Source organism: Pinus tabuliformis, chromosome 8 (genome assembly GCF_031772625.1).
Source record: "Pinus tabuliformis cultivar Carrire ecotype Pingquan chromosome 8, CPIR1, whole genome shotgun sequence".
Lineage (NCBI taxonomy): Eukaryota > Viridiplantae > Streptophyta > Pinopsida > Pinales > Pinaceae > Pinus > Pinus tabuliformis.
Window position 1 is genome coordinate 1316415182 of NC_142294.1, and position 24448 is coordinate 1316439629.

Sequence of the window (24448 nt, forward strand, 5' to 3'; positions counted from 1 at the left end):
TCAGTCACTTGTACTTCTCCTGAAGTTGATGCTACCTTATACCGTCAACTTGTAGGAAAAATTTTGTATCTAACCCATACTCGTCCTGACCTTTCCTTTGCCGTTGGCCTTGTTGCTCGGTTTATGCAAAACCCACGTGAAAGTCATTGGAAAGCAGCTAAAAGAATACTTCGTTATGTTCGAGGTACAATTCAGTTTGGGATTCATTACAATGCCGAAGCATCTCCTCTATCGGTTGGTTTCACTGATTCCGATTGGGCTAGTGACCCTGATGATCGGAAGTCTACTGCAGGTTATGTGTTCACTCTTGGTTCAGGACCTATTACATGGGCTTGCAAGAAACAAGGTGCCATTTCTCTTTCTTCAGCAGAAGCAGAGTATCGTGGTGCCGTAGAAGCTAGTAAGGAAGCCTTGTGGCTTCGTCAGATCCTGTCAGAATTTGGCTTTCAGCAGCAGCATCCGACTACACTTTGGTGTGATAATCAAAGTGCCATTCAACTATGCAAAGATCCAGTCAAACATCAGCGCAGCAAACACATTGAACTGCACATGTACTTCATCAGAAAGCTCATTCATGACCATGTTCTTGAAGTGCAATATTGTTCAACAGATGATCAAGTTGCAGACATCTTTACAAAGGCTCTCACAGAGGCGAAGTTCACTAAACTTCGATTTATGGTTGGAGTTCAGGAAGTTGTCACTAAGGGGGGATAGGCTCTAGTGCCTCCTTCCTTCTCCTATTGTGTCATATTTGTAAATCCTTCAATCCTATCCCATGTTGTTCTTAAGGGGGGATGTTAGGATATTCCGACACATAGGAAATAGTTAAGTACAACTTGGTCTAGTATAGAGTTAGGTATAGAGTTAGGTAAAGTGTGTTTCTTTACTATGTACATTTTGTAACTTACAATCCGACGGTCTAGATATGTAGTGATCCAACGGTTCATTCTCTCCTCGGTATTACCGACACTTGATCAGTGGCTTAACACCCGATTGGTCCATGATCTCTATTTAAAGAGCATGGAGGGTCATTTGTAGGTTAACCGTTCATGAGAGAAGCTTATGTAAATTTTCATTCTTTTATTAATAAATTGCCTGAAGTGGCCGCGTTGGCTCAGGCCGTGGACTGTTTCCCTCTTTGAGGGTTTTAACCACATCAAAATTACTGGTGTATTGATCTGCGATTTGTTTGTGAGCGGTGTCCTTTGGTGTTCTGTCTGAGGAACTTACCCTGTAAATTCTTACAATGCTCCTCTACATGAAAAACCAGTCAAAAATTATATATCATCACAGTCAATGGTGAACTCATGATCTCCAATCTTGAACACCTGCTCGTGTTCATCCCAACACTAAATAATCCAGCTCAAGAGGTCCTCCTGACCTTTTATCTAGTCCAAATTACCATACTTCATTAACCCACAATGGCGCAATGCAAGTATGAAAGCATGATCATTTTGCATTAGCAATTATTTTCTGTCATGGACCCGTTCTCTACATATACTAGTCATAATGGCTCAAAACCTGCACAAATCAACACAAAAATTAGTGCAAACGGGGATAAATTGCTTACTAAATTGTTGCCTAAGTTTTTCGGGTGCACCATCATGCACTAACACCCCCCCCAGTGACGTACAGGGAGGATTAACACCCTCATGCACTAACACCCCCCTCTAGTGACATATAGGGAGGATTAACGCCCTCCAGTAGGTTGTAAAGGGCGTTTAATGCCCCCTATTGGCATGCTAGGGGGCATTAAGCACATTTAAAGAACTAGGGCTCCCCAACTCTCCAAAAAATCACCCCAAAAATTGATTAAAAATTGTTGAATAATCCAATATCAATGTTTTGGAACCTACCTGGGAATGACAGCACGTCAAATGGTCACCCGGATCTCCCGCAATCGTCCATGGAAATTCTGCTCCTCTTTAGCTGCAAAACACTCTCACAGCTCTCAAATGATGCAAATGGTGAAAGTGGAGGCTCAAGAACTCCCTTATAGTAACTTTGGAGACATGACTTGTCTTATTTGAATTAATTAAAGTAGAGGTAGTCCATTTCCAATGATAATTATCATACACCATGACCGCAGATGGACAGAAATTGCTCATGTTTTGATGAAAGAATTTTCAAGATTGAATGACAGAAATTACCATGCGCAATTCTCTATGAGTGCTTTCTTTTATGGGATGTTTTCTCACTCTAAAATTGAAAAATCCCCAAGTTTTTCATCATCAGACTCGTTAAACACTTACGACGATGGTCCGAGAAACTCTTTTTCCCTCTTTTCTAGCTCACTAAACTGAAAAAGGTCGATTGAGCATTCTTTTTTGGGACTTTTTCCTCGCTCATAAAAATGAAAAAACCCTAAGTTCCTTCTTCAGGAAACTTTAAAACCTTATGAAGAATCTCCGAGCATTATTTTTAGGAACTTTTCTTGCTTATTAAATCGAAAAAACCCCAAGTTTTCGTCATTGGGCTCGTTAAACATTTACGACGACAATATGGGCACTTGCTTTTTTGGGACTATTTCTTGCTCTTAAATTGAAAAATCCCTGAGTTTTTCCCTTCTTTGGGCTCATTAAATATATGAAGAAGGAATGAGCAGTTGTTTTACCTCTTTTTCCTTTCTCACTAAACTAAAAAATATGCCTTGAGTTTTCTTCATTTGGCTCGTTAAAATTCGATGAAGGTATTGAGTTTGTCATCGTGTGACTCATTAAAATTTCACGACAAAAATCGAGTTTACTCCATCTCCTCGTACTCATAAAAAAATAAGCCAAACATCTATTCAGCATAGGTTTCTCTTTATCTGGACTCAATAGATTAACTCACGAAAAAAGGAACCGTTCTAGGTATACTATTAAACTTTTGTCGCACCCAATTAAAAACTATGACAAAGGGACCAACCTGGAGGCATTCTTTACAATCTTTTTAGACTCTCTAAGTATGAAAATACCACTGATTTGTCTCTTCTGGACTCATTAAATTACATAGATGAGGTATATAGTCGCTCTTTTTACAATCCTTTTCAGACTATTAAAACATGAAAAGATTGACGAGTTTACCTGTCTAGACTCATTAAACTAATCAGATAGGGCATAGAGTCGCTCTTTTTATGGTCCTTTTCAGACTCTTAAAACATGAAAAGATCGATGAGTTTACCTGTCTAGACTCACTAAACTAATCAAATGGGTAAAGTGGACATTACAACTGTGTTATGTTCCATATTTTGAAAGAGTTTTTTGGTAGCGGTCGCCCCCTTGAACATGGCACTCCCTCAGATAAACCTTCCTTGTGAAGACCACTCAATATGAATCTTACCATGCTATGAGTTTAGCTTATATACCTCGATGTTCTTGTATCTATGTATCCTAACACTCTTTGGTGTTCATGAGTCTAGTGTTGCATGGTTAAAACTGTTGTTGTGCCTTCTATTGTTCAAGGGAAAACCTTTATCTTTTGTTTCCTCCATCAACCCATCAAGCATATCCTACCATCATGCCATCTATCGCTTTGATCCAATGCTCAAAATATTCCTCAAAAAACAATCATTCTTTCCCATTTCGTGTCGACTAATGTAGGACACCTTATTGCCTACCTTTCGACAGGTCTCTTCCTATCGACTTTAACACCCTATCTAGGAAGAAGACCCAGAAACACATCAGTGGCTTGGTACATGCAGACTTTAGTGGTAGGTCACCTTGTGTTTGATTAGGGGTTTTCATTATTGGCTCTTGGTTAAATGATTCTTCGAGTGTTTGACGAAAAAAACATTTTTCGCACTCATTAGATTGTACTGTGCATATTGGAGACCATTACCATTATCAGTGGCCATCCTCGCATCTGTTAATAGTCTCCATTATTGACTGGTAATCAAATGATTTCGTGCATGTTTGGCATCAACGCATATATTCACATGTATTGATATATGCTGTTCGGTGAAGTGGAAATCAAGACTTGGGTAGAGGCTTGCATCACTCAGCCTTGTTTCCTCTCCCAAGTTGTGGTTATTGTTTTTTGGAGACCACTCATCAGAATGATCCTATTATGACACAGGTTCCTCATTATGCTTATCAGCGGACAACATCGTCATATCTCTTTTATGAAAAAATCACTCTAACATAACTACTAAGCGTGGGAATGCTTGACTCAGGACATGATTTTAGTTGTTTTATATATATGTGTTGTACCAGGTTTCCCGTACCACCCGAAGCTCCGATCATCTCTCTCTTTTTTCCAAAGAAAAAGACACTTAAATATAAAGTATTTCGACCATCATCACAGCCTTTGATCTCACACTTTAGGGAGCATCTGTTATACAAGAAAATGGCCTCCTCATCAGCTCAGAGGAAAAAGACATGATGACTGAAGGACTGACCAAGTTCACACGCCTAGTTGTTAAGCTAATGCTATCTAGACACTATCAACGTTCTTTATAAATCTTCTTAGCAAGCCTAAGGGTGTGCTAGTGCCTGGGGTAACTCTACTTGCTGCCTCGGGAACAATGTTAGTGACCCAACATCAGTTTCCATGGGTCAAAGGAGCGAATTGATTGAAAAAATATCCCTAGATTCTCTCCTATGTTAGCTCATAAATGCAGGGAAACATCAGAACTCGACCTGTTTGGGGGAATTACTAATTGCTAATGGAGTATGCAAATGGGAAATATTACTAAAGCATGGAAACATCATTGCTTTTGCCTAATGGAACTCATGAGGGACTTGGCAACCCTAACCCTACATGCTATATATGCAAGGCTTGTGCCATTGTGAAAAAGGGTTGAAACATTTGAAAGGATTGCCTATATGATTATCAAGCAGAGTCTCAGACTAAGGAATTAGAAGAGGTTAAGAAGGGAGAGAGAGAGAGGAGCTAGAGGGGTAAGCTAAGGCTGACGCAACTGATGGTTGTAATCACTCTTTCTACATCAATATAGAACTGCAGTTGTGTTGTCCACTCCGTGATGTTGGTACTATAACTTGTTTATCTACTGATCTAATATCTTATAGCATGAGTGGCTTAGTTATATGCAACTAGATATCTTTTATATGTTCATGCATTTGTTTATCAAGGTTTTATGTTGTGATATTATGCTTGTCTTTGCTATGTGCAGGTTTTGATCTGGAGCCAGCTGAGGGGTCTTCCACCTAGCTACATTGTGCTCTCCAGCAACACTGCACTAAGACTCGAGGTAATAATTCCTTCTCACTTTGATATTTGTTTTTTAAACATAGATATTCATGTATCTTTGTGACGTATGCAACTAATCTGACTGTTTTCTGAAGATCCCGGGAAGATCCTTGAGGGTTTTCTACATCACCAAACACTTGTGCATTAATCCCTATAGCAAGGTCTCTCTTAAGCTCTTCCATCTTGGGGTTTAGCATATTTTTTTCATTTCTTCCTTCTTGTAGCAACATTCTACCTTGCTATAGTAGTCATTCCTCCTCTTTTAGGGCCTTCTAACTATATGAGAGTGAGAAATGATGAAGAGGGATTGGATGATGATGCTAGGGCTCAAAGGGAGTAGTGTAGGTTTGTGAAAATGGAGAGGATGCTCTGTTTTTTTTTCAAGAATGAAATGGGATGGATGAATGATGAATAGATAGTGAATATGAAGTGGATGGAGGGCTTGGAGTGTTGTGGTGACTTGGCCTTTGCAAAAAAATCTTCTTTTAACTGCTGTCCTCATTCCTTGAAATCATCACCCTTCATAATTTGACTTTTCAACATTGCATGAGTGAAGGAGTGAGCTGCAATTAACTAGTTGAAGGTGGCTGAGACTGCTAACCCATCCTTAGCTTATAAAATCTCATCTCTCATGCATTGAAAACAAATTTCTAACTATAATATGTTCAAGAGAAGAGGTCAAGAATATTTCATACCCACACCTACCTCATGGTTGTTGGAGAGACCTGCATGCTGGTGCTGAGTTGATGTTGATGTGTAGGTTTTGGATGGTGATGATAATGATCCTGATGCTACTGCTAAGCTCTGAAGGAGCTTCTTTGACCTCTGGATCTCCATGCTGAAGCTGAATGCAAATCTCTGGCTACTTCATCATCATATCCCCTCAATTTTTCAAAGAAACCCACCCAATTGTGCCTTGTGAATATCTCTAGTACAGGAGGGTGCTGATGAATCCTCACTATGTTGATGGGTTCCTCTTTTCATTTTTCTCTGATGGATGGAGGTTTGTATATGTATGATACCAAATTTAAAAATTCTCTGTATACAATTCCCTTATGCTAGAATCACTTTCAACAAACTAGAAGGGGTTTTTATGTTCCTTTCACTTTGAAAAACGTAGGGAAATGTAAAGCCTACCTCCTTAACACTGGTTGATGACGCCAACCTCTATTTTTCCCTTTTAAAACTGCTCACTGCCAATCCTATAGGTGTTCTTCTATATCCCAGAGGATCTCAGGGAATCCTATAGGTTTTCAGGACAACAACTTGTTTTGTCCATATCTCCCAAACGGTAGAATGGATTGACTTGAAACTTTCTGAGCATGTTGCCATCATCATTATGCATCTCCCCATAAAACAGTTTTGGTCAATGGATGCATGGATCCTGAGAAAAAATAAAAATGGCTGAAGGTGATGGACGCCGATTTCTAGAAATTGTGCATTTGAATTTTCTTAAATTGCTTGGGCATGTTACCATCATCCATATGCATCTCCCCATGAAATAGATTTTTAAATGGATGCACGAATATTGAGAAAATGCAAAAAATGGTTGTAAGTGATGGAGGCTGATTTCTCGAAAACTGTGCACTGGACTTTGCTAAAATTTCTTGAGCATGTTACGATCATCCACATGCATCTCCCCCTGAAACGACTTGGAAAATGGATGCATGGTTTTCAAGTTATGGCAAAAACAAATTTCTGCTCTATGTATTTTTGTATCCTGTAGTAAAACAGAGCATCATGTAGTTTTTAGGACAACAAGGAAACTAAATGGTAGAAGCTTGAGAATGATGGGTGGATGGTGAAAATAGATGAGGGTGATGGATTGACATGGCCTTGACCTTGTTGGATCATTTGAGCAAAGAAGGATAAAGTCAAAATTTGACTTCTTTTGACTAGGCTTGACCAATTTTCCTTTTGGTACCAACTTGTTCTTGTTTCTTGTAGATGTTGGACAGTACATGCATTCATCAAAGAGATGCATGGAGCAAGGATTTCTTTTTTTTTCTTTTTTTCTTTTTTTTTTCTCCTAGGCCTACTAGCCGCCTCAATGAGGTTTTCAACTAGTATGTCTGCCTAGGTGCCTCAAAGGAACTTTTCACCTAGGATCGTTTCTTTTCTTTTTCTCTTTATTTTTTATTTTTTTCCAACCCATTGACTACCTCATGGAGGTTTTCAATCAATGAGACAATCTCAGGTGCCTCCAAGGAGGTTTGCACATGAGATTTTTATTTTTTCTCTTTTTTATCATTTTTTTTTCTTCTACCCTACCCTACTTGAAAAACAAAATCACTTTCAAGTATAAGAATACTTCCAATGGAGTCATGTGCACATCAAGATGACAGACAAAATGATGTGTAGGTGTGAAATGTATGCTTTGACTTGTACCTGGATTTTAGAGACCAAATGATTTGACCTTCAAAGGATCAAGCATAGTTGAGGAAGAGAGTGATGCTCCATCTTGTTGATTTTATGGAACCAAACCTCAATATAAATTTGATGTCCTTGGTTTTCTTGCATATCTGGATCATTCTTCATGTCTTCTTCTACCATGACCTTCAATTCTTCCTCTTTTTGCTGATTGTTCTCTTGAATACATGGAGGATTTGATGGTAACCATGAGGGAGATTTCTCAATTTTTGATTTTGATGTATGTTCTTCATCAATTGTAGCCCATGGCTCTGTGGTCTTCTCATTTGAATCTTCTTCTTCTGGATTTGGTCCTTCAATGATATCAAGATAATATATTTTCTACAATACTCTTCCTGAGCTATGGTGAATACCATTGATCTCAAGAGGAGATGTTTGGAAGGGTTGTACCTCAGCATTGTAAGTGGGCTGAGCTACTTCAATGTGTGGGTTTGGAAATGACAGTACAGGTAGTTGATTGGGAGTGGATATTTGAGATAGATGTGGTTGGGGTTATTTTTATAGCACCATTTACCACCCTTGGCATTTGTGATGCTTGGTTTATAGCCTAGGCCAACCCCTCCTTCCAGACTTGGTGCAAATATTTTAAAACAGTGTTTTATTCCCTGTACGCTACTTTTCCCTCAGATAAAAGCATGTACATGCAGGCTAGTCAATACCCAACTCGCATATATGTGTTAAAACACTTAAAAAAAATAAATTTCCTTAATTATGGTCGAAGTTCACGGTTTTTACCTGTTGATTACCTCCTATTGCCCATGGCCCAACTATTTCCCAACTAAAAAACTAATTGGGAGGAGTATAAATAGACTTCTATGGGAAGGCCTTAAGGAGGAGAAGAGATAGAGTTATTATACTGAGATTATCCCTGACTGAGTTTGAAGTATCCCTGTGCTTCAAGCACTTCCCCAAGTTTCAGGAAACCCTTGTTTCCTTGATTATTGATATTCTCCCTCTTGCTTGAGATATCATGGTATTGGTTATGGAAGGAGGTTGTTGAAGACTGGGACTGGACGAATCTGGAGGACGGTTCCACTTGGAGATGGAAGAGGAAGACTCAGGTGAATTCTCTCTTTGTTAGTTATAGATTTCTACAATAAAAATAAGTGATGTCTTGTTTCTGAGATTAACTGTGTTTATGCGTAAGATAATGTTGTAATTCATATATCAATGTTATTTTGATGTATGTTGTCTTGATGGGGCCTGGCCTAGGTTTGGAAGTGTTTTAGCCAAACAAATCCTACACTACTGGCCCTTTCGGCAACAATCTATGGAGCGCGGACTGAAGTCTCACCAGAGATAGTATGGGAGGGTGCTGGAACCAGATTTTCACACCCTGGGGATGTCTTGATGAGGACTAGAAGGTTCGCGACTCGATCTGCGCACTTGCGCTACTCTGCACAGCTGTTTGGCCTTCGCGTAGCTCGGCAATGAGGAACTTCTTCGATTCTTATTATTAATGAGTTTATTATAGATCTGATCTAATTATTAAGGTCTTTAATCAAAAATTCAACAGTTATAATCAGTGCGCGCCACCATAAATCTTATAGATAATCAAAAACTTAGAACATAAGCATAACTTATAGATCTGTGACCAATTTCACAATAAATCAAAAACACTTATCTTTATTAACCTTCTACTCAGTACAACTAGTTCCACCTTGCGCACTCAGCTATAGCGGTCCGCACACACAACTCCGAACTATACCAGGCCTCTGTGCACACAGCTACAGAGCCTACTCTAACTACTACCAAACCCGACTCAGACTTACAGACTTAGAGTGAATATTGTCGTTACAAACCCATACACTTCAGATTTGATCCAGAATTACCAAAAACTGCCTTCTAAACCTAGAAACTTGCTCTATTTATACATTCCCATGGTTCGCGGACCATGGGAAAGCCGACTTGCTTTCTATTATATTACATTATTCTCAGGCAGACAACCCTTTGACTTGACTCATTACAATTCGTACTCCATGCACTTCGTAGAACCTTTACCATACTATTACCCAAAATTGCAGGGTTTAAACCCCAAAACCGTTACGCGAGGGGATCCACTGCCCAACAGGCCTTGAACACAATCATCGTGACTCATCTCGAGTCACTCGGCTGGTGCGGTGATCTTGGCTTGGAGTCCATCCAGAAATGTCTGTGCTGTGCTAACATCTGCCACTTATTCTCCTTCTATCTGTTGTATCAATTGTGTGCACCTTTCTGATGGATTGTTGGAGGCACCTTCCTGCCCTAGGGCATATGTGTCCTGCAACTGAGTCAGCTTTCCCTCAATTGTAGTGGTGATCATGAATGCTTCCTCCAGCCAAGTCTAGATGCATGGTTTAAGCCTGGCTTCTTTATGATGCGTGGCGTCCACCTGTTCCTTCATGTCTTGGAAAGCGTTGAGTGAGGGCGAACATTTGCGCAGTCCCCTGGACATTGTCATAAGCTTGTTGTAACTCCCGTACTTCTGTCTCTACCTGCTACAACGTTGGGTCTTCTTGTAGTGATGTGAATGTAAGAAGGGATTGATCCAACAGTCCCGTGCAATCCTATATAGCATGCTCTATCACTTCCAATCCTGCTTGAATGGCACGACAGCGCTGCTCTCTAACTTCCAGTGGTGTAGGGGGCTGTGCTTTCAGTCTTAGCTCCACGATCTGCAAGTTCAATTCCCACTGAGCTTTGGCAGCCTCCTCTTGGGTGTTGCGAAATCCTACGGCCATGTGATGAATCGTTTCGGCTACTGGGATTTCTGCTGGCATAGCCAGCTCTGGTACACTACTATAGACCTCCACCATGGCCTATTCCAATTCTTGGTTGTGTGCAACCAAGTCATCGTGCTGTAGACTGACTTGCTCCAGATTTCCCTTTTGCTCCATCAAGACCTGGAGGGCGTGGCCTTCCCTAGCACGGAGCTCAGTGGTTACCCCATCTTGTAGCTGGTATAGGGTCTCTCTGGGAAGGGTGGCCAAATTCAACCCCCAACTCCTCATGTCACCTTTGGCTTCTGCTATGACGACACCTGCTGGTAACACTAAAGTGTTCATTGTGTGGGTGCACACCATCTACTCAGTTGCGGATGTATCATCCGCTAGGTTCGGTATCATCCCTCCTGGGGGTCACACCTGTAATGCCTGCAGCTACGCTCTGAGTGCCCCCAACACAGTTGTCTGCTCCATCATCAATTCCTCCAGAGCACCCTTAGTGATATCACGCACTGGTACACTGCTGGCAAGAAGATCTCCCTCCAAAGTCCTTGCTGTCTTCGTCTTTTTGCATGTAGGTGGCTGCTCCTGGCCGTGCGGTCTCTTAAGCTAAGTTGATGCGGTGGTCAGGTCCATGCATTCCTATGTCTCCACTTCCCCCTGTACGTCCTATTCTATGGACATATCCTGAGCCTCCACAATCTCTTCAGCGGGTGCAGTGATGGTCTCTGTTGCTACCTCGGGCACCTCCCACTATGTGGGCATTTTCTATTCATGGCACATCCTTTCCACCAACTTTGCGATGCACAGCTTGATTTCCTTCTTCCGCTACTGAGCTGCAATCTTTTCTAATTTGGCCAAGTCTAGAGTGCGCCACTCTGGAGGCCATGCCACCATTGCCTCAAAAATTGCATCATCTGTTGCAATGAACGGAAGCTTTACCCATGTTCGAGTGGGATCCTTTCGTGCCCGAATATACAGATTATGTATATCCACCTTGAACTTGGCCACACTTTGCAAATGGTTGTATACTGTTGGGGATAACTATAGTCTGCGGTTGATCCATGTTCGGATACTCGCCTCCATGAATATCCAAAACACCTTGATCTCACGAATCCTCGTGGCATCTTTTGTAGCCCAGAGCGAGTTATACTGCACGGCTTCAGGTAGGTTCTTCTCAATGTTGGGAAACTAGCTACCCTTCAGTAGCTCTCCTGCAACCAGTAGGATTGTTAGGAGCAACCATGCATAATGGAAAGTCTTACCTTGCTCCTAGGCTTCCCGACAATTCATCAAAAATTTGTCACAGAGAAACTGCGCCCAGTTGAACTGAACCCCTTCTGCACATTGCTCTGCGAGCACAATGACAGAGGCTGGCACCTCATCTATGTAGCATTTCCTCATGAGCTTACCAGCCAGTAACTGGGTGGCGACGTGCACCCCTCGGTCTTTGATGCTTGCTATTACATACCCTCACTTCCGCTTTTCCAGCTTATATTTAACCTTCATGGCTTCTGCAAGGCCCACGTTGCTACTCGTTCTGACTATGTCTGCAGGATCATTTCCTTTAGTAGGCAACTGGGAAATTCGGTGTATTAAATCAGCCGTGATGGGAATCGATTCCTCTAGCCAGAGATACCCATCATGTACTAGGCATAGTAACTATCGGATAACAAACTTGTGATGGTCACGCGGTGATAGTGGGGTATCCGCCTCAGATTGAGTAATCCCACCTTCTCCACACCCCGTAACCACTTCTTTTGCAATAGTTTATCCTTGGCCATTTGCAAGAACTTCTCACTTTCCGTAAGATCCCAGTATTCGAACTTGATATTCGGCACTCGACCCAGTGGCAAACCGTCAAACCTTATTTCATTGGGAAGAAGCGGGGTCTAGAGTGTGCTCTTCGTGGCCTCCAGGTCCTTTGGTATCTTGGGTGTCCCTTTCCATGAAGAGATATATGGTGGTAGGGAAGGTACTTTGGACACATTTTTTTCTTCCTCATCCTATGATTCAATCTGAGCAATCAGAGCTATCAAATCTTCCTCTTCCTCCTCGAGTTTAGTGGCGATTTCTTTGCCCTTTTTTGCCATTGATGATTTACTGAATCGTGATGATACCCAGACTAGCCCGATAGTGTGCTTATCCTTCTAGGGTCACGGTGTGCGTGGGGACTTTGGAGCCTCTGGGGCAGCGACCGCCTCTCTCGGCTCCTCCTGGTTAGATACGGCTCTTCCTTGAACCTTACTCTGGTTCGAGACATGGTTTCTATCTTGGATCCACTTGGGTATGTACTCATGGGTGGCCAGGTAGCTGGGTGTTTGTTGTTCTGTACTGGGTTGAATCTCAAATATGCAAGTGTTGTTGTGGGGCTACCCCAAGGGTTTTTATAGGAACATGTGAATTTGAATTCGACCCTTCCCTCCACTTCTGAGTCATTAATATCTTCTTGGCGGTAGATATTTTCGTATCTAGCTCGAAATTCCTGTCTTAATGGCCCACCACCCACTCCTCTCTATTGTAAATTAGACTTCTTATCATGAACAGTGACATCAACGGTCACCTCCAAACCTTTCTCCGCGGCAACGCAGCCTCTTCTACGTGACCGCGATCCTAATAACTGACTAGCCTTGCGCAAAATATTCTTTCCGCATAGCTCTCTTGCAAACTTTTTTATAGTCCCACACATCCTTTCAACTGTTTGGAGTGCTGAGACTGTGCTTTCCACAGATAGTCAGGTGGTTGCACCCCACATTCGAGACTTTCACTTCCTTGCTAGCCCAGGCTGCGGGCAACCTTTGAGTATCCTTGTATTTGGCAGCACATCACTAAGGTGTTGTCATAGCCATGATAGCAGGGTCGCAGCTTGTTCTAACATAGTAATAGGGCTGGCCAGGGCTTGTCCCCTCAGTTCCACGCAGTCCACTTATGCAACTCTGGTGTTAAGTTTGTTGATTTCTTCATCCAATATCACACTTTTCCTCCTCATTCGTGCCCATTCTTCATCGAGTTCATGAAGTTTCTGGCTCTTGCATTGAATGGCTTCCCGTAACTGCCGAATTCCTTTGCCCTGGTCCTCGCGTCCTGTCCAAACTGTGGGGATTGCAGTCTGGGGAGATTCCACTGTCCTCTTGATTCCATATTGTCATATCAATGATAGGATCACCTTTGCACTCCTCTTTTTGCTTATGGTCCTATATTCCCAACAACCTCTTGGGACACGTAAATTATTATTGGTTTGTTTTATTTGGTGAACTTTGTTCGTGCTCCCACCTACTTTTCTGATTGCTTTGTCTCGAACAACTGACAGAATGCGTCGTTTTTCCTGCTGTGGTGGCAGATTTTGATTTTTGATTCTTAGTTGGGTAAGCAGTTGCACAACATACATCTGCATTCTATGCCACTGATAGATGCTCAACCCGCTTCATCCTCCAAACCGTACACGCGCTCGCCTTCTACATTCACGCTAGGTCCACCTAGTCTTCTGACATGTATTCCTCCCTTGTGCAGTTGACGCACACAACACCCCTATTTGCGCACCTTGTCGCTTCCGTTCTAGTGTCATCTTTTCACATTGGTCTATGGATTCCTCCACATTTGTTGCACCCTCATCGGTTGGCAGTTCCCTTGCTTCAATTGTCACGCGTCGTAGTGATCTAACCATCATATTACAATTTAGCATTGTTACTTCATGCAATCGGTTCTGCCATCGCTCTATCTCTTCATCTGAATCCGACGTGCAGGAATTGTCACATTCCCATGAGATTCTCCTATCCATTGTTAGATTCACCCAATCCTGGTCTTGCACTGTGATCTGGTAGATGCAGTCAAGTTCATCATCACTATCCTCATCGCGCACAAGTTCAGTGCAGTGCGCTCCTTCGACTGGGCCTAGCAGAATTACTATGCATAGAGAATTTTTCTTGAATATCATTTTTCGTCTCTTTAGGTTGATGACTCCATCCATGTCCATGGTCCAGTCTATCCCTAACAATGCTGGGTAAGGGTTACTGTCATCCACAATTTCTATTACCTCAAAATCTGTTTGTGTGCTCGTGCCTTCGATGTCCACTGTGACTCCTTGCAATCTCCCAATGGGCAAGATCTTCTATTGGTTCGCCATCCATAATTGAGTAGGAGACCATTGTAATGTGGGCCTGCCCATGCGTTCCCATGTCTGTTTAGGTAGCACATTTGCAACTAGGTAGCTAGCTAGTTGTGAGCTCCTGTAATCCCTTAACTGCTTTATTGTCCCGTAGTAGCTTTATGCATGTCTTTAAAAAGGTACTTAACATAGAAGGATCCATTTCTTGTTTAGTTTTATCCTTACTACCTGAAGTAGAGGCCTCCGTGAAGCTATTCTTAGCTTCCATAAATGTCTTCTTTGCGCGTTCCAGGTCAAATTTAGGTTTCCTTGTAGGGGCCTTGTGAATCCATGTATTTTCCTCAGGTTTCTTCCCCTTATCTTCCCCCTTGGTTGCACCGCTTCTGAGCAACATGTTTACATTGGGGTCTTCTTCATGCAGTTCAGACCTCATCATTTGTATGCTCTGCATTGGAGTAGTCTGAAGCACTCCTTTCTCATGCATCTATGTAATTAGAGTAGGGAAATCTACAGCTTCATGATCAAACTAATAATAGTACGGACAACAGGTTCTAGTCGAGTTCATACAGTCGCACGCGTAGTGCCTAGGTCCTCCACAATTGTAGCATATTAACTATCAACGGACTCGTCCAGGCCCCATTCCTCCTCATCCCTGGGATCCTCCGTGCGCTATTGTGGTGGCTGGATCCTGGCCTTGTGCATCGATCTGCATCCTGTAGGCAGGTGTTCATTCCATCAATAAGTCATAGCTCTGGCAGTTTCATTCATCATGACCCACTGATCTACAAAAATTGCAAAATAACTGTTGGGAGGTCTGTGTAAACTTCTGCAATAGATGACAGTTATCCATTGTGTGCTTTCCTCCCACCTGACAGATCACACACCAGAGCACGGGCACCACACTTGGTCCTGCCTACGCCTCTGGTCTCAATGGAATTGGCCCTCCCCCTGCCAAATAGTTCGTGAATACCAGACAATGATCCTTATCGTGGCCTTGACTTCTACATTTTATGCACCACACTTCTTCTCGTGCTTCTGGCCAGGGCACCCTATCTTGTTTCAAACTTTGCATCTCCAAGCATAGGTTTTGTAGTTGCAAGTGGATTCATTGAACTCCCAACCCAGGGTCTTGTATTAGGGTTTCATGCAACCTCATCGCTATCTCTAATGCTTCAGCTTGGGTTGAGATCTTCTGCTGTGACAGTGTCATCCTTAGATGTGGTGTCAAAGACATCACAAACTACGTGCAATGTTGTGCATCCATCACCGTCATGTTAGCTTCACAGATCATTCTATTTAGTCTCTAATCTAGATCCCACGGAGTCTCACTTGGAAGCATCACAATTTCCTTATATCCGATGATAGACTGAGTTTCTGATTTCGGTCGGCTAAACTCTTTATTCAATGCATCTTGGATCTCCGCTATTCCAGCATTTGGATGATCACTAGAGTGCTTGAGATACCACGTCAACGCGCAATCCTGCAACGTGCTCACCAAAGTAGCCTTTTAATGTTATCATCCGTAACCCCTTGGGCTTCCCATACTGCCTTTACCATGAACCAGAACTGGTCTGGTTCCTCATTTCCTACGCCTCTAAATACGGGCAACTTGATCGCGTTCACCATGTTAAAATTCTGGTTCGATGGAGGTGGTGTGAGCGAAGATGGGGATGAAGGAGGTGACATGAGTGGTGGTGTTAGCAGGGATGATAGTTGTGGAATGCATTGCCTTATCAAACTGACCTCACTTCCTGGAGAAGCCCAAGTGCGCTCTTCCTCGTCCTTTCATTGAGGTGAAATTAACGGACTATTTTCTAACCCTTCGATACCCTTGTAGGCCCTCCCACTCCACATCATTCCACTCATTAATGGATTCACATCACCCGTTTTTCACATAACAACATCTTAATCCAGGTATTTAGGGATTTGATGTACATACCTCGCGGTTCTTTGAGGAAACATCGCTCCACTTCTTTGTAGCTCACGGTTGTGTCTATCATAAAGTTAGTGATAAACCCTCCTATTATTTGATCTAACTAATGGTCTACTGGTTGTGCAATTTTATCTTCAGATGCCTCTAGCCTGCACACCAACTCTAAAGTCCACACTATCAATTGATCAAGTTTTCACCTTCCTTGATTGTCAGCTAGCGTCACGATTCAACCATACAGTTCTAATGAGAAGGTCGTGAAGAAAATCTCGTGGATCTCCATATATATGTAGAAATCTAGCCACCTCTTCTCAGATACCTATGGAGTTTTGTTTTCCTGTACCATGAACTCGTGCAGCTTCTGATCCAACAAATCTTCAATCTCTTTCTTCGTAGGGTTCCAACTTCTGACATCAGACATCCCTTAGGTAGATCCTGGTACCGGCAACAGAACCATATGTTGGCTTGATGGGGCCTGACCTAGGTTTGAAAGTGTTTTAGCCAAACAAATCCTGCACTACTAGCCCTTTCAGAAACAATCCAGAGAGCGCAGACTGAAGTCTCACACGAGGTAGTATGGGAGGGTGCTGGAACTAGGTTTCCACACCCTAGGGATGTCTTGATGAGTACTGGAAGGTTTACAACCCGATCTGCGCACTCACGCTACTCTGCATAGTTGTCTAGTCTTCGCGTGCCTCGGCGACGAGGCACTTCTTAGATTCTTATTATTAACGAGTTTATTATAGATCTGATCTAATTCTTAAGGTATTTAATCAAGCATTCAATAGCTATAACCAATGCGCGCCACCATAAATCCTACAAATAAGAAAAAACTCAGAACATAAGCATAACTTATAGATTTGCAACCAATTGCACAATAAATCAGAAACACTTATCTTTATTAACCTTCTGCTCAGTACAACCAGTTCCACCCTACGCACTTAGCTGCAAGGGTCCGCGCACACAGCTGTGGACTCTACCAGGCCTCTGCGCACACAGCTACAGAGCCTACTCTAACTACTACCAAGCCTGATTCAGACTTACAGACTCATAGAGAATATTTCCATTACAAACCCATACACTTCAAATCTGATCCACAATTACCAAAAATTGCCTTCTAAATCTAGAGCCCTGCTCTATTTATACATTCCCATGGTCCGCAGACCATGGGCAGGACGACTCACTTTCTATTATCTTACATTATTCTCAGGTAGACAACCCTTTGACTTGACTCATTACAATTTGTGCTCCGTGCACTTCACGGAACCTTTACCATACTATTACCCAAAAGTGTGGGCTTTAAGCCCCAAAACCATTACACGGGGGGATCCACTGCCCAACAATGTATAACTGATAATTTCCTTATATGATATAAAGTTAGTTTCATTAAAATTCTTTATCTAGATACTGCTATGTATGTTCGAATTGAATAATTTTCAGGTTTAGAGAACATCAGGAGTTGTAGAGGGTCTGAACCCTACGGGATCTACCCTAACGAAGGACATCTGGGTATGGTCGCTCTCACATAGTTTGTTTATTTAAGAATTTTTCCTGAGTTGTATGAGTGTTTCTTACTATAGTTTTCTCTTGCTTTGTTGGGGTTCAAACCCAAAGCCCTGGGTTACTTATTCCCATAATAGAATTGACGACTCCACTAGGGATAACAATCTTATTATTCCTAGTTTGGGTTGTTCGTTGTCAATCAAGGCTCAGTTCTTGGTTTCCTTGCTGCAACAATATTATTTGGTCCAGTAGAATCTCATACCTTAAGTCTGATCTTTTTGATCTGGCTTTGTCTTTTATTTTTCTTGCAAAGCTTTGTATACGCACTTTAGTCTGTTTACAGTAGCGTACACACGCTAGTTTATGTGAAGTGAACCGGCTTATACACGAGTTTCCTTTATCTGAAGCACATGTACACGCCTCTATGCTTGAACATAGTCGTGTATACCATTTTTTGCATTGTTTTGTCAAATCTCTCTGCCCAGAAAGATTTGTTTCTTGGTCTCTTTATGTCACACGGAATTGGTCAAGGGTGCGGACACGACTGACCTTCCTAGAAGTCTAAGACATTCTAATGACAAACAAGACAAAATGGAGTGATCTTTCTCTAAATACACCTTTTACAACATGAAGATTACAAGTGTTTAGGCTTACCTTATTCCAAAACGCTGTTGTTGTAGTTTGTCCTTGCCAATCCGGATGAGCTCCTCATTCAAGTCAATTCCTGCAACCACAAACAATCAAACAATTACCAAGCACTTGCATTTCATATAATAAAACATATATTCAACATGCAGACCAAGGAACACATGAAATAACTCATTAACACAAGCTATTGAGAAAAATAAACCAGTTTGTATTAATAACGAAACAAAGAAACTCTTACAACCTGGCCTTGGTGTTGTGCAAGTTCCTCCCAGGGTCCATCAAGGGTTTTCCTCTACTTTGACAAAGCTCACCCACTTCCAAGTAGAATCAAGTGAAGACAATCTCTCCTCACAAAGGCTCTAATGGAAGACCTAAATCCTGCAGCATTTACCCAAAGAAAATGTATAGCTCCAACCTCCCCTCCTTCTGGCTCAATGCCTTTATTTATAGTGCTGTAAAGAGGTTATTCAGGTCCACTATCAATGGGATCATCCCCCTCTATGGGTGGGATAGCTCCCTTATTGATGGGATAAGTCCCCTCTTAATAGAGATACATGAACCAACTGGAGGCGCATCCATTTCATCAAACCGACCTCTAGAATGTTCTAGAAGTAACCACAAGTAACTTTCTCAAGATAAAACTTGCGCATTTTGCCTTTTACAGGAGGACGCACCTGTCCTTTAACATACAGAGCGTCCATGGACGCAGTTTTTGTGAACATGACCTGCGTCCCCGCAGGTAAGGCTAGAGAGAACCTGCGACCCCAGAGATAAACATAGTTTTTACAAGACTTTCTCTCTTCTTTGAGTTTGAGATGGATAACAGAGGCATAAAGACTTGCCTAAGAGGGTAGCATGACTGTTGATTTGAGCCATACTAACTGTAAGTAGTCAAGGTGACATTTTTTAGTGTAACAGATTGCCCCCTAAAGTGCGAAGCCTGGAATAGATTGGTGTTTTGTAATTCTAGGAAGGGTGAAGCGCTTTATCATTTCAAGGATTGACTTGTGGATGACCTGGTTAGAACCTGCAATTTTCAACACAAAATACATGTATAAGATTATATCATCACTGAGGTAGGCATTCCCATACTCAGATTCAAAACTTTAACTAGTGGACTAACTATTCTGATACAGGAATGATCTTGCAGTACATCATTTTATAGACTTTTGTAGACACAGTATGGACGCAGCCATCTGTTTATGATTAGTCTACATAGACAATGAATACAAAACTCCTCGCAGCCTGGATGGTAGAAACTAGATCCAGGGTCTTCACTTCTACTTCCCGAATTGGTACGATTCTAAACATGTGATTAAATGATTTGATGTCGAACATGTTAGAAACCACTTGATTACCAGTCGATGATGTGAACTGTTAACAAGCGTGAGAGAGACCATCAGTAATGTCAATGGTTCTCAAAGTACCAAGCACAACCCGTGAAATGTGAATAGATGTTCTGATGTCGAACACTTCATGGAATCCTTTGATCGAAAGTCAATGATGTAAACTGTTGTCAAAGGCGAGAAACCTGCCATTGATGCATGCAGACTTCAAGGTACTGTCGATTCCTAAGTCATCTTTCTAGATAATGTGTCGATGTCGATAGAAAGCGACTCGTTGCAGGCAAGCCTGCAACACGAAATCATTGTTCAAGTTGAAGAAATGTTGCTATAAGGACTGACTCAGGGATGGTCAAATGGATGATAAGTATTTTGCAGATGAAAGTTTTTCTTGCAGACCTCTTGAACACATAACGACACAACAGATGGTTTGGTGACGAATAACTCAAAGTTGATCCCTGAACCTGGTTAAAGATTTTCAAAGTGATTTGGTCAACTGTGAGGTAAAAGATTTCCCAACCCAGGTGAAATGCAAAAGTGTCGTGTTCAAGAGTGGTAATAAAGTTTCGTTTGAGACAAAAGGTGACAAATAGGTTCATTCTTCTCTCTTTTCCCCCACCATTTCTGGCAAGTACCTCTTTATTTTTATCAAGCTTGAGGAGGATAACATATGCTTGGTTATAAGCTCATCCTTCGGATGAGTCCAACCTAGTTTAAATTCGAACCCTAGGAAGGAGTGGTTCGTTCCCGTTTGTAATTGAACAGGTCCTTTACTGTAAAAGTTTTAACGAGCCCAGTATAGGAGAAACTCGGCGTTTTTTCATTTTTAGGGAGTCTGAAAAACTTAAGGAAACTCCACGTTGAACTTTTTCGTAAATTTGTGTCCCTCAAGCCCGAAAAAGTATAAAATAATACCTGGGGGAACCGCTTGATCTTGCGACCAAGGAGTACTTTCATAATAGTGTCGTTGACCTGAAAAGTAAAAAGCGATCAAGGACACGTCGTTTTATTTCCTTATCGAGTTTGAAACGACAAAAACCCGGCAATCTTTTCCTGATTTTGCGGTCAGAAAAGAGCTAAAAGGGGACCGTCTTTTAATTTCGTTTTAACGAGTGTAAAAGAAACGCTCGGCAATATTTTCATGTTTTAGGAGTCAGAAAAGGGCTTAAAAGATGACTCTGAGGTTTCACTTTTTCGTAAGTTTTAACAAGTTCGAAAAAGGGATAAAAATGTACTCATGGTTTTCACTTTTTCATAAATTTTAATGAGTTCGAAAAAGGGATAAAAATGTACTCATATGGCCGAATTTCAATTTAATTTACGAGTAGGAAAAGACGGAAAGAGCTCAGCATTTTCATTTGTTTTACGAGAATGAAAAATAGCAAAATAATCTCGAGATTTTCATGAGTTTAACGAGTCTTGAAAATAACCGAAATTGACTCGAGATAAGTTTCATTTTTACAAAAGCTTGAAACAGGGAAAAACTATGCTTGATGCCCCCCAGCTTCATTTGGATGAAATGAAGGTTGAGTTACGAGATCATTTGAAAGACTCGACCTAAAATTGTAAGAAAATTATGAAAAAATGAAATAACTAACCTAAACATACAACCTAACATCTATGAGGTCTAGTCAAACTCTCGACTCAAGTAGATGAGGATTTGTTTCATTTTTTAACGAGCTTGACACAGGAAAAGAACTATGCTCGGATTCGGTTTCATGTTTACGTAAGCTTGAAACGAAAAACTATGCTTGTTATACATTCACATGCCCCCAGCATAATGACGCAAAACGAGGTACATGCCCCCCAAGCTTCATTGCATTCAATGAGGTGGATGGAATGAAGCTTTACTTTCAAGATTTTGGAAAGACTCGTGGGAGTTGTTTCATTTTTTAAACGAGCTTGACACAAGATAAGGAACTATGCTCATAAAATCCTTGATTCATTTTTTAATGAGCTTGACACAAGACAAGGAACTATGCTCATGACTACACTCTACAATCTACCTACTTAACCTACCCTTGTTTCATTTTTTAACGAGCTTGACACAAGACAAGGAACTATGCTCAAAAAGTTCGCATGCCCCCAGCATAATGATGCAAAGTGAGGTACATGCCTCCCAGGATTCATTGCATTCAACCGGCTGGATGGAATGAAGGTTTAATTTCAATATTTAATTTGAAAAGGGAGTTGTTTCATTTTAAAAGAGGTTGACACAAGAAAAGAACTATCCTCATACCTGATTCATTTTTTTGACGAGGTTGACTCAGTAACAGGAACTATCCTCATACCTGATTCATTTTTTAACGAGGTTGACTCAGTAACAGGAACTGTCCTCATACCTGATTCATTTTTTAACGAGGTTGACTCAGTAACAGGAACTGTCCTCAAAATCCTACTTTCTACAATCTATATAACCTAAAACCTACCTGATTCATTTTTTAATGAGGTTGACTCAGTAACAGGAACTTTCCTCATAACATCCAATTTCATTTTTTAACGAGGTTGAGAGAGGAACAAACTATCCTCGTGCTAGCCAGTTTCATTTTTTAACGAGGTTGAGACGGGAACAAACTATCCTCATAGCATTGATCATGGCTTCCGACTGGTAGAAAGACATGTCAATGGACACACCTTGATCATGGCTTCCAAAAGGTCTGCATCAGAAGGAAGAATAGTTCTCTGGAAGGAACACATGTCAAGGGACTCGAAAGGGATAAGAACATCGTGTTCAAGTAATCCCATAGAGTTTTCCATGTCAATTACCGGATCTAAATCAACAGTGAGAGGCTCACTTACATCGGTAACTGAAAACATGGGACCAGTTGCCACATAATTAACCCGTGGCAGGGTATATACCATTTGAGAATCAGGAACATTTAGGGGTGTCATGTTATTGGTAGTTGAAACAAGACTAGGGAACGAAAACTGGTCTACAGTCACAATACTGCCATTGTGAGGGAAAGACATCACGCGAAAGAGTGTCGATACGACAGCTTTCATTGCATAAACATAGTCTCGCCCAAGGAGTAAATTGAAATCCAAGGGACCTCGAACTACCATAAGATCAATACAGACAGTTTTACCTTCCAAGGTAATAGAAAACTTAGGAAGTATCCCTAAAGGTTCACTAATGGTTCTGTTAAAAGCTTTCAGATTCTGCGTAATAGGCGCAAGCTGAGGGGAACCCAAAGCTTTCCAAACAGTTGAGGATAAAATACTAACAGAAGCACCTTCATCTACCTGAGTACGATGTATGTCCCTACCACCAGCCTTGACAACGATTTGGAAAGGGATGGAGGAAGGAAGACGAGGTTCTGTCATTCTATTCCAATCAAAGGAAAAGACCTCAGTGCTTGGGGGGGGTTCTGTAGAAACAGGTGAAATGCCCCCCGGCATAGAAGAATCCGATGTAACAAGAAGAACGTCAGTGGTATGAAATTTACTCTCGAAAGGGAGAGTGTGATCGACCGAATGTGAAATTGAATCGACCACTTGATCAACTAATGGATCATCAACCTGAGTGACATGAGTTTCACTCTCCAATGGAAGAGTGTGATCGACCGTATTTGAATTTAGATCAATCACTCTGTCAGTCGACGGTAGGTTGGGAGAAAGTTTACGGTAACCAGTTGGAAATTCTTGCTGTGGAACAGTAAGGTTTTCCAACAACGTTGAGGCTTCATCCATGTGAGGGCAAATGTGAGTTTGATGACTCCCTTTGCATAACTTACAAGGAAACCTAACTTTACCCTTTTTCCCAGGAACCTGACTATCACTGGTTGATGGATCAACGGAAAGTTGATGAGATTTTTCTGACCATACTTCCAAGACCTTTGGAATACCAGGACAATTTACAAGGAAGTGGTCACCCTTACAAAGCCTGCAAGGGTATTTGGGTTTATGATGCATGTCGGAATTTTCCTCAACACAACTAACACTTACAGCCATGGCTGGTTGGTTGACTTCTTTCTTATCTTGCTTCTTCTTCTTCTTCTTCTTCTTCTTCCCTTTCTTCTTCTTCTTAGCCTCCTGGTTACTAACATCAAGGCTTTTACCAGGCGAAGAGGAAGAAATGGAGGAAGAAAAATTAGGCGAAGAAGGTAAATGGTCAACAGAAGGTTGGTGATGTTGAGATGGTGAACTCTGTTGAGGTGAAGCATCCGGTTGAGATGGAACAATTGGAGTATTTTGGGCCAACGAAGTTGAAAATAACCATATCGGTAAAACTATTGTAAATCCAGGTAATGACAAAGTAGCCATATAAGGAGGACCAACATTTCCAAAGTAAGGAAAAGTACTAGGATTCTCATTAGGAGGGGTTCCTAGGTTGATAAATTCCGGAACATTTGCCATTATATTCAACTTCAGTGAATTTTATTAACAATTTTAAACTAAAATTAACAATTGACAATTTACACCTAACAATTAAAATTCACAATTCACACCTATGGTCTCTAAAAGTAAAAACAAACAAATTAACACGCGCTATCAAATCTAGGAGTCAAACCACACACAAACAGTATTCTTCCGGACCAAAAACGCTAGTTGGTGATGAAGCCCAACCTCGCTGGATTCAGTACAGAAATGGCGG